General features: G+C 41.7%; 1 pseudogene; it reads right to left on the bottom strand.

Annotated features, from left to right (window-relative positions):
* On the bottom strand, window positions 1-4566 carry LOC118495276 (annotated as a pseudogene).
* Window positions 4567-8262: the final 3696 nt, after the last annotated feature.

Here is an 8262-nt window from a genome sequence, read left to right as displayed (position 1 = left end):
CTTTTCTCTGTTCCAGAACAGTTTCTGTATCTAATGATGACCCTGCTGAGTATTTTCCTTCATTGAACCCTAAGCAACAATACCCAGACTGATTATTCTGCTTCTATTTTCTTTACCTTTAGGTAGCTGTTAATGTTTATTGCTGCTGCACACGGATCAATACAGTTTTGCTTTGTTTACATCTAAATAAATAGATGGACACATGTTCACTCTAAGGGAAGTAAAGAGTTGTTTACGGATAACCATCTTCCGACTAAAGACTATCAGACCTTCACTGGTAATATCTTCACTTTGTCATCAGTGTCAATTAATGGAAACATCCTCTCAGTGAAAATGTGTGTGAAGGTGTGTATGTGTGTGTTAGTATCAAGATCAGAGAACAACAGCTTTCCTCTGTTCCAGTCCAGAGTCACACGGATCCTCCAGAGCTTCTTCTTTACTTTAAGATCAGTGATTGGAGTGGTGACCATGCTGAGTATTCACCTTCATCGAACATTATGTTCCATAATCCAGACAGTATGTATCCCTTCCTCTGGACAGAAGCTGCTAATACACCCAGTGCCCAGCCTGCACTGTCTCCAACCTCGACATCCCAGCTATGAGTCCCTGAGTTAAAGCCCTCAGAGCCCAGGACAGTGCAGTTTTTATCAATCCTCTCTGGATTATCAGGAAGTTCCTGTTTCTCTCCTCCTCGTCTCACACTGGTCAGATCTTCAGACAGGATGAGGTTTGGATGAGCAGTGTTTGGGTCCAGAACCAGAGGAGAGTAGGAGACCATGTCCTTCATCTTGTTCCAGATGTTGAAGCTCAGGTTGCCCAGGTGTTTGGCCTCGTCTATCAGAGCTCCTGGGAGCAGCTGTGGTTCATCTAGCAGGGGGCGCTGCTGGACTCTTTCCACTGCAGCCCTGTAGTTGATTAGGAATGAGACGTCTTCAGCTCTCAGATCCTCCTCTGTGGCTCTGATTGTGTCTGAAAGAGCTGCTATCTCTCTGCTCAGAGTTTTCATCTTCTTCTTCATCCTCTGACTCTTCTGCTCCTCTTCCTCCCTCAGTGCAGCCATCCTGACCTCCTCTTCCTCTTCTAGAAACTGGTGAAGCTTCTTAAACTGATCCTTAATCTGCGTCTCTGTGCGATGGGCCTGGACCTTCATGTGTTTTGCTGTTTGAGCAAACTTTATTTTAACTTGTTCAAAAACCTTCAACTTCTCCTTTAAGGACTCCAGAGTTTCCTGAAGTTTCTTCTTGTGTTGTCGTGCAGCTTCATCGATGGGTCTGAATCTGTGGTTGGAGTGTTTTTCTGAATCTCTGCAGACAACACAAACTGGCTGCTGATGGTCCAGACAGAAGAGTTTGAGTTTCTCAGAGTGCAGACTGCAGAGAGTCTCTGAAGTTCTCTGATCTCTCTCCAGTAAGAAACTCTCACACAGGTTCTTCAACACCAGGTTACAAGGTGGTTCATACAAAGATCTTTTCTTGCAAACTGGACACTCCTGTGTTGGTTTCTCTGTCCACCAGCTCTGCAGACAGTCTTTACAGAAGCTGTGGCTACATGACAGAACAACAGGATCTCTAAAGACATCATGACAGACCGGACAGCAGAGATCCTCCTCTGATCTGGAAGCCATTTGTCTCTGAGTGAAGCTGAAAACACAACAGACAGAAAGTACAGTCAGTCATAGTCTAAATCAATGGAAGTACATTTCCAGAATAATTGCCTGACATCCGGTACATGGTGCATGGTTCATGTGCCGGATGTCCCTCATCTTTCGCTTTTTTGTGTTGCCGTTCTGAAATTCCTTTCTTTTCAGGAAACAAGAATAAACCTCGAGCTAGCAAGCTACAGAAGATGTGGATGGTGCACAAGGCAGGCCTGCTTGGTTCTTTCTGGGAATGATTGTAAAGATTTACTATATGTTTAGGGCATTTCCTCTCTAACTGGGAGGTTTTGGGACCAATTGGTGAGATTGCTGTGGCTGAAGTACACGCGGAGATACACTGGTAAGAGCCAATGATGGTTAACCATTTATCAGCTAATTAAAAACATTAACTTGTATAAACAGTTAACTTCATTTAATATTGTATGAGGAGTTTTCTTTTGTGGGGTGCAAATGTTCCACCAAAACAAGTTCCTTCCTGAGACTATTTTGCAGAGCCACCATCGCTGCATCCAGAGCTTAGCGCCGCCCAAGACGACTGTGATTGGTTTAAAGAAATGCGTCCGGAGTTTAGGTTTAGAATCAATGTGTCATTTATTTATTTAGATTATTAGCTTTATGACTATTTATCACTCAAGCTTGACAGAAATATTGACAGAAACCATAAGTTAAACTTTCTAATGTGTCAACTGTCAGATCATTTTTTATTATTATTATTATGTGAATTAGATGAAAATTTACATAAAACCTTCCACATGATTTAGTCACAGCAGAGTTGGAGCCGCGGAGTACACAGTTTGATCCGCTTTTGGTGCAGATCCAAGTGATATTGCCGCATTCACACCTTTCCAACGAACCGCACTGAGGGGGAAACCAACTCTAAAGAAGATGGCACATCAGTATAACATACAGGATGCACTTCAGATGATTCTGGACAGCGACAAAACTTTCAGCAGCTCATCAAAACCTGATGACTGTGACATTGATGATGAGCGGTCTCATTTTGAACAATGACTTGATCCAGCTGAAGACCAACTAGAGTAAGTGTAAATATTACTTATGGCTATAATTTGGTAGAAATGTTTAGCATGCTTCTTAAGGAAATGTCATAGCCTAATGTGTGTTGATCCTCGGCCACATGAGGAGGGTCTGGCAAGTCCACACAGTATTCCTAGATGGGAGAAAAACGTGCTCTGGTTTATAAGCATTTCTTTAAACCAATCACAATCGTCTTGGGCGGAGATAAGCTCTGGACGGAGCCACGGTGCCTCTGCAAAATAGCCTCTGGAAGGAACTTGTTTTGGTGGAACATGTGTACGTTGTAACAGAAAACTCAGATTGGACAGATAGTCTAGCTAGCTGTCTGGATTTACCCTGCAGAGATCTGAGGAGCAGTTAACCATAGTCCTCACAAATCCACCAGAGGTTAGAACGCCAACACAAAGAAAGAGGAAGGAGACGGACATCCGGCCGACATACGGCGGAATTTCCAGCAGCAACAGGGCAATCCCGGAAGTGGAAGGTCGTGGATATAGACTATAGAAAACCCAACTGGGTTAAGTAAAAACAGACAACACATTCTCACACTCATCTCGTAAAATATGGACGCTTGGTCAGGTGCCTTCTTATTGACACTAAAAGTCTCCATTAAACTCGCTTGATCAGGACTATTGCCGTCCCTTTAGCGCCGTCCCTTCAGCGCCGTCCCTTTAGCGCTTTAAGTAAACACGCTTGGTCAGGACTATTGCCGTCCCTTTAGCGCTTTAAGTAAACGCACTTGTTCGGGACTATTGCCATCCCTTTAGCGCTATAAGTAAACGTGCTTGGTCGGGACTATTGCCGTCCCTTTAGTGCTATAAGTAAACACGCTTGTTCGGGACTATTGCCGTCCCTTTAGCGCTTTAAGTAAACGCACTTGTTCGGGACACTTTACACAGTATACACTTTGCATTCTCCTTCAAAAAAGGGTGTGTGGAGGTGGGGGGAAGTGACCTTTGAACATCCCTTTTGCATATACAGTGGAATGAGCCATTACCACTCTCACTGCTAACCATTTGTCACAAAACAATAGGACATACATATGTTTAGATTGTAAATTAGTTGTATTAAATAATGTAGCAGATGAAAGTTGTAAATACTTCACACAATCTATCAAACCTCTAGTGACATAAACAGTTCGTCAAAATGGGTAAGGTAATGTTTTTTCACAAATTCCAGCACACTTCAAAAAAATACTTTTTACAACTTGTTTATTTGTTATTTAATGAAAGTAAAAGCATGAAATACATGCCACTTAGATATTATTGTAGCTGAACTAGTGCTGAATACAAAACAGATACATGATACTGCTTAGATTCGTTCAAATTGACAACAGTGTGTCTGAAAACACTCTCAGATACCAGAGGGTTAAAGAACTGCAAACTGCAAACTGTGTGTCATGGCTCCCCTCCCTCCTCTACTAACTTCACTGTTTTTAGTCCAACTCACCTTCAGTGTGTGGAGAGTCAGCAGGTTGAAGCAGCAGTGTTGTCGTTTTCTACGTTTCTCTCCTGTAGCTGAACTCACTCAGAGGAAGTTGTTAGTTTGGTCTGAATCTGATCATCTGTTTTTCCGTCTGCGTCGCTCTTTAGTGAGGAGGAAGAAGAAACTGTTTCCTTGTTTGCCTTGTGTGAGTCAGGCGAGGGGTGGAGCTCTGTCAGACCTCCTCTGCTAAATGTTGCTTCACCTGTAACACAGGGGTGTGTCTCAGTCCTAAGTGTTGATTCATTGCTGGATCTGTAGACTGATAGTGTGCAGCAGGCTGATGCAACAGATATGTTTATGTTCAAAAGAAGATTGAATGCAGGTTGAATGTACTGAAGGAGGTAAAATATATAAAATCTCTGGAATATTCTGTGAATAGGGAATATTATTAGAATTGTGGTAAAGGGGTTAAGTGGAATATTGATTGTGAGGGGTGATATGTATTATAAAACAGGTAGCTCAAATCAAGCAATCTGATTGGTTCATAGCCGTAATATAATAACCACATACAATGGCTATGATTTAAATTCATCTGCACAATCAGTATCATTCTGCGGCACACACTGCCATGAGACAGAGCTGGTTTAAAATCAGCAATATCCCTTTAAGTGTATGCCATCCCTAGAATATTTTCACTGATTTACCTTACCGTCAGACAGCCATGGGACTTTCAAACGGGACATGAACCCTGGTCTCCTGGGTGAAAGTCCTGTGTTTGTTTGACCCCCTCCCAACCTGCCTCCTTACCAGGACATTTGGCACTCTTACACTTCCTCACCTTACTTCCTGTTTTGCTCCCATCAGAACTACTACGGCCACTAGAGGGCACCGCCACTTTAAACATAGATATAGGTTATAACTGCTGCTTGAACAAACAACTTATTATGACACAAAATCTTCCCTTTGAACAGTGTAAGTGAGATAAGGGAAAGTGGAGTCCAAAATCATTGCCAAGTATGGGATTTGTCCAGTCGGCACCACAAGTGTCCAATGGGAAGAACTTTGCATTGCCTCATTTCCATTGAGACGACTTTGTGTACAATGGCAACACCTTCCCCGCCTGAAAAAGCCTGAAAAAACTGGCCTTTTTTCAGGCTTCCCTAGTGTATGATTCTTGGCCACCAGGGGGCAAATGTCTGGGGATGTTCGGGATCTTATGTGACATTTGGTAAAAGGGCACCTGGGGAGCTTTCTGACACTTGGATATACCCTAATACGTGGAAGAAAGTGTCCCAAATGTCCCTGAAAAAGGGGGGGAAGGATCCTTACAAATGGAAAGACGAACAGGAAACGTTCTGTCACGCTGTCTTGGACATTCAGCACCCGCATCTGGTCATTCAAAAGTGTGACAAATGGCAGTTTTGTTTGGTTTGAAATTCAATTCAAATTCAAGGGTCCCAGAGACCTTAAAATGGAGCCAGGTTGGAATAGCTAACGACTCTGATCTGGTGTAATATTTGAAAACTGCACAACTGCGATGGGGACACTTTCTTCCATGTCTCTCAGTAAATTTAACAAACATCTCCAATCTAATCGAAATTCAAACAGGGTGTGCGGCCAGTCTAGGCCAACGGGAGCATTACCTCGGTTTTCCAAAACGAGCACAGTGTTGCAGAAAGTTGCTACTAGGTAGCTGAAAAGGGCACAGTCTTGTAAAGCAGCTTCAATTGTGTAACATACTAAAAATTCATGATCATAGATCATTTACAAATCTATTTATGGGGCTTAGAAACAATATTCACAACAAATATCTGCCAAATACAGCCATTCTTACTTAAGATGAGATAAGAAAAACATCATTGTCTGTCACGATTGACAGAAAATTGTCTTGGATAAATGTGTCTAGAGTAATAATAAACAACCCCCTTATCCTCTTGGTTTTCTAAAAATATACACTTTTTTCTAGATGACAGGGATGAAAATGATGATTGGAGTCTGTTTTACAACCCACAAGGAATGAATGTGCACAAACTTGTATGTCTGCGACAATCCCCTCATCATCTTTTTTGAAATAGACACACTTTTTTCTAGATGACATGGTTTGAAAATATGTGTCCAAAAAGAATGTGTGTGCAAAATCTTGTGTCTCTGGGACAATTATTTTAAGGGCCATTTTTTTAGCCCCCTGCATCGAATTTAGCAGATTTCTGATACATGAAAAAAAAAAAGACAAAGTGAGTGAAGTGGGCACAAAATCCTCCTTTTGGACGAGATAAGGGAAAGCAGTATCCAATTGGACAGCTCCGTGTAACACTATTGCCACTTAGGGGATTTCAGGCAATAACTTTCCATTGCCATTGGCCTTCTGAGACCATCTCATTGTCATTGAGACGACTTTGTGTATAATGGTAAGACCTTCCCATTAAAAATGTGTCCAAATATCTGATCTTACCCTACCCTGTATATAACCTTTAAGAACCGTTATCAAACACACAATTACTTACCTTTTTACCATGATCAATGAACTCATTAATTGAAAGTCCACCACATATACTTTAACTATAGTTTGAATATTTATTGCAAGATGCTTCAGCATGAGCATACAACTTTACTCAAATTTAAATCATTCAATAAAATCATTTAATAAAATCTTCACAGATGAAACCTTTTCCAAAATCAATTTCTAAAAAGCTGAGACTTTAATCAATAACTATCTGATTTGGAAGAGAGAGAGCTCTCGACCCTGTCCAAGGTCCCCGAAATGATCTCAAAGTCTCTAGTCCATTATTAGCAGTGTGAGCAAAAGACTTAAAAATCCAAATTGTAATCGTCTATCACTTGGGTAGGTGGATAATCCTTGTTGTGCTCAAAAGTTGTGCTCTGATCAGAAATCCTTGAAGTCCTTTTTGTGTTAAGGAACAGCTCACAATCTCAGTCTTGTGATGTGATCAGATAAAGAAACACAAGGAAGTGCCGCGATCTCGGCTCTGTGCCCTTTTTTCACTTTACGAATATTCAAAGTAAAGCATGTGGGCTCCAACAGGACTCCATGCTTTCAATGGAAACATCCTCTCAGTGAAAGTGTGTGTGAAGGTATATATATGTGTGTGTTAGTATCAAGATCAGAGAACGACAGCTTTCCTCTGTTCCAGTCCAGAGTCACTCTGATCCTCTGGAGTTTCTTCTGCACAATGAGATACGTGGCTGGATCAGGGGCCCGTTTCAGGAAGGAGGTTTAACAAACTCTGAGTCTAACCCTGAACTCTGATTTGATTTACCCTGAGATGGAAAACTCTGAGTTTTCGGTTCCAGAACAGCTGATTTGACACAGAATATATTGGGATGTAAGAGCATGTCCAAGATGGGTGACGTTAGTGATATGGGGAAAGATAAGGTTATGTAGGCTACATAACTGATAGACTGGGAAGAAAAACCATACCGCTCAAATAGGTAGGCTAGTAGCTGGAAATGAAAATGCATCTATAGTCGGGGCCTCAATATCATCTCCCAACGTATGTTTAACTCCCTGAGAAGTCATACAGCTTCTTCATCAACAGGATCATTGACAAAATGAAATGCCATGTTTTGAGAAAATAAACATTTTATAGTCTGCCTAACACGGTTAATAAACCAACACTGTTTTTTCATTCATGCCGATAACAAACTGCGCTAAAATGCGCCTGATACAGACTGAATGAATGAATGAGGAAATGAAAGAGGGCTGTGTAAGAGAGAGGAGTCTGAGAGAAACTCGAGGTTTATTGAAGAAAACCTGCTCCCGACCAGGTTAGGATACCTCTCTTTCTGAAATGGGTTGTAGTTACTATTCATTCTCAGGTTTAAATAACCTCCCTTTCTAAAACAGAAAACCCAGAGTTTCCCTCATCTCAGGGTTAACAAATTCAGTTTTCACTAAACCTGCTTTCTGAAATGGACCCCTGGTGGTGACAATGCTGAATATTTACCTTCATAGAACTGTATGCTCCATAATACAGACTGTATCTCAACATCCCAGTTATGAGTCCCTGAGTTCAAGACCTCAGAGCCAGGACAGAGCAGGAAGAATTAAACCTCTCTGGATTATCAGGAAGCTGCTGATACTCTCCAAGTCACACACTGGTCAGATCTTCAGACAGGACAAACAG

This window comes from Sander lucioperca, chromosome 6, assembly GCF_008315115.2.
Source record: "Sander lucioperca isolate FBNREF2018 chromosome 6, SLUC_FBN_1.2, whole genome shotgun sequence".
In the NCBI taxonomy this organism is placed as follows: domain Eukaryota; kingdom Metazoa; phylum Chordata; class Actinopteri; order Perciformes; family Percidae; genus Sander; species Sander lucioperca.
The sequence above is the reverse complement of the archived record's forward strand: the minus strand, read 5'-3'. Positions and strand labels throughout refer to the sequence as shown.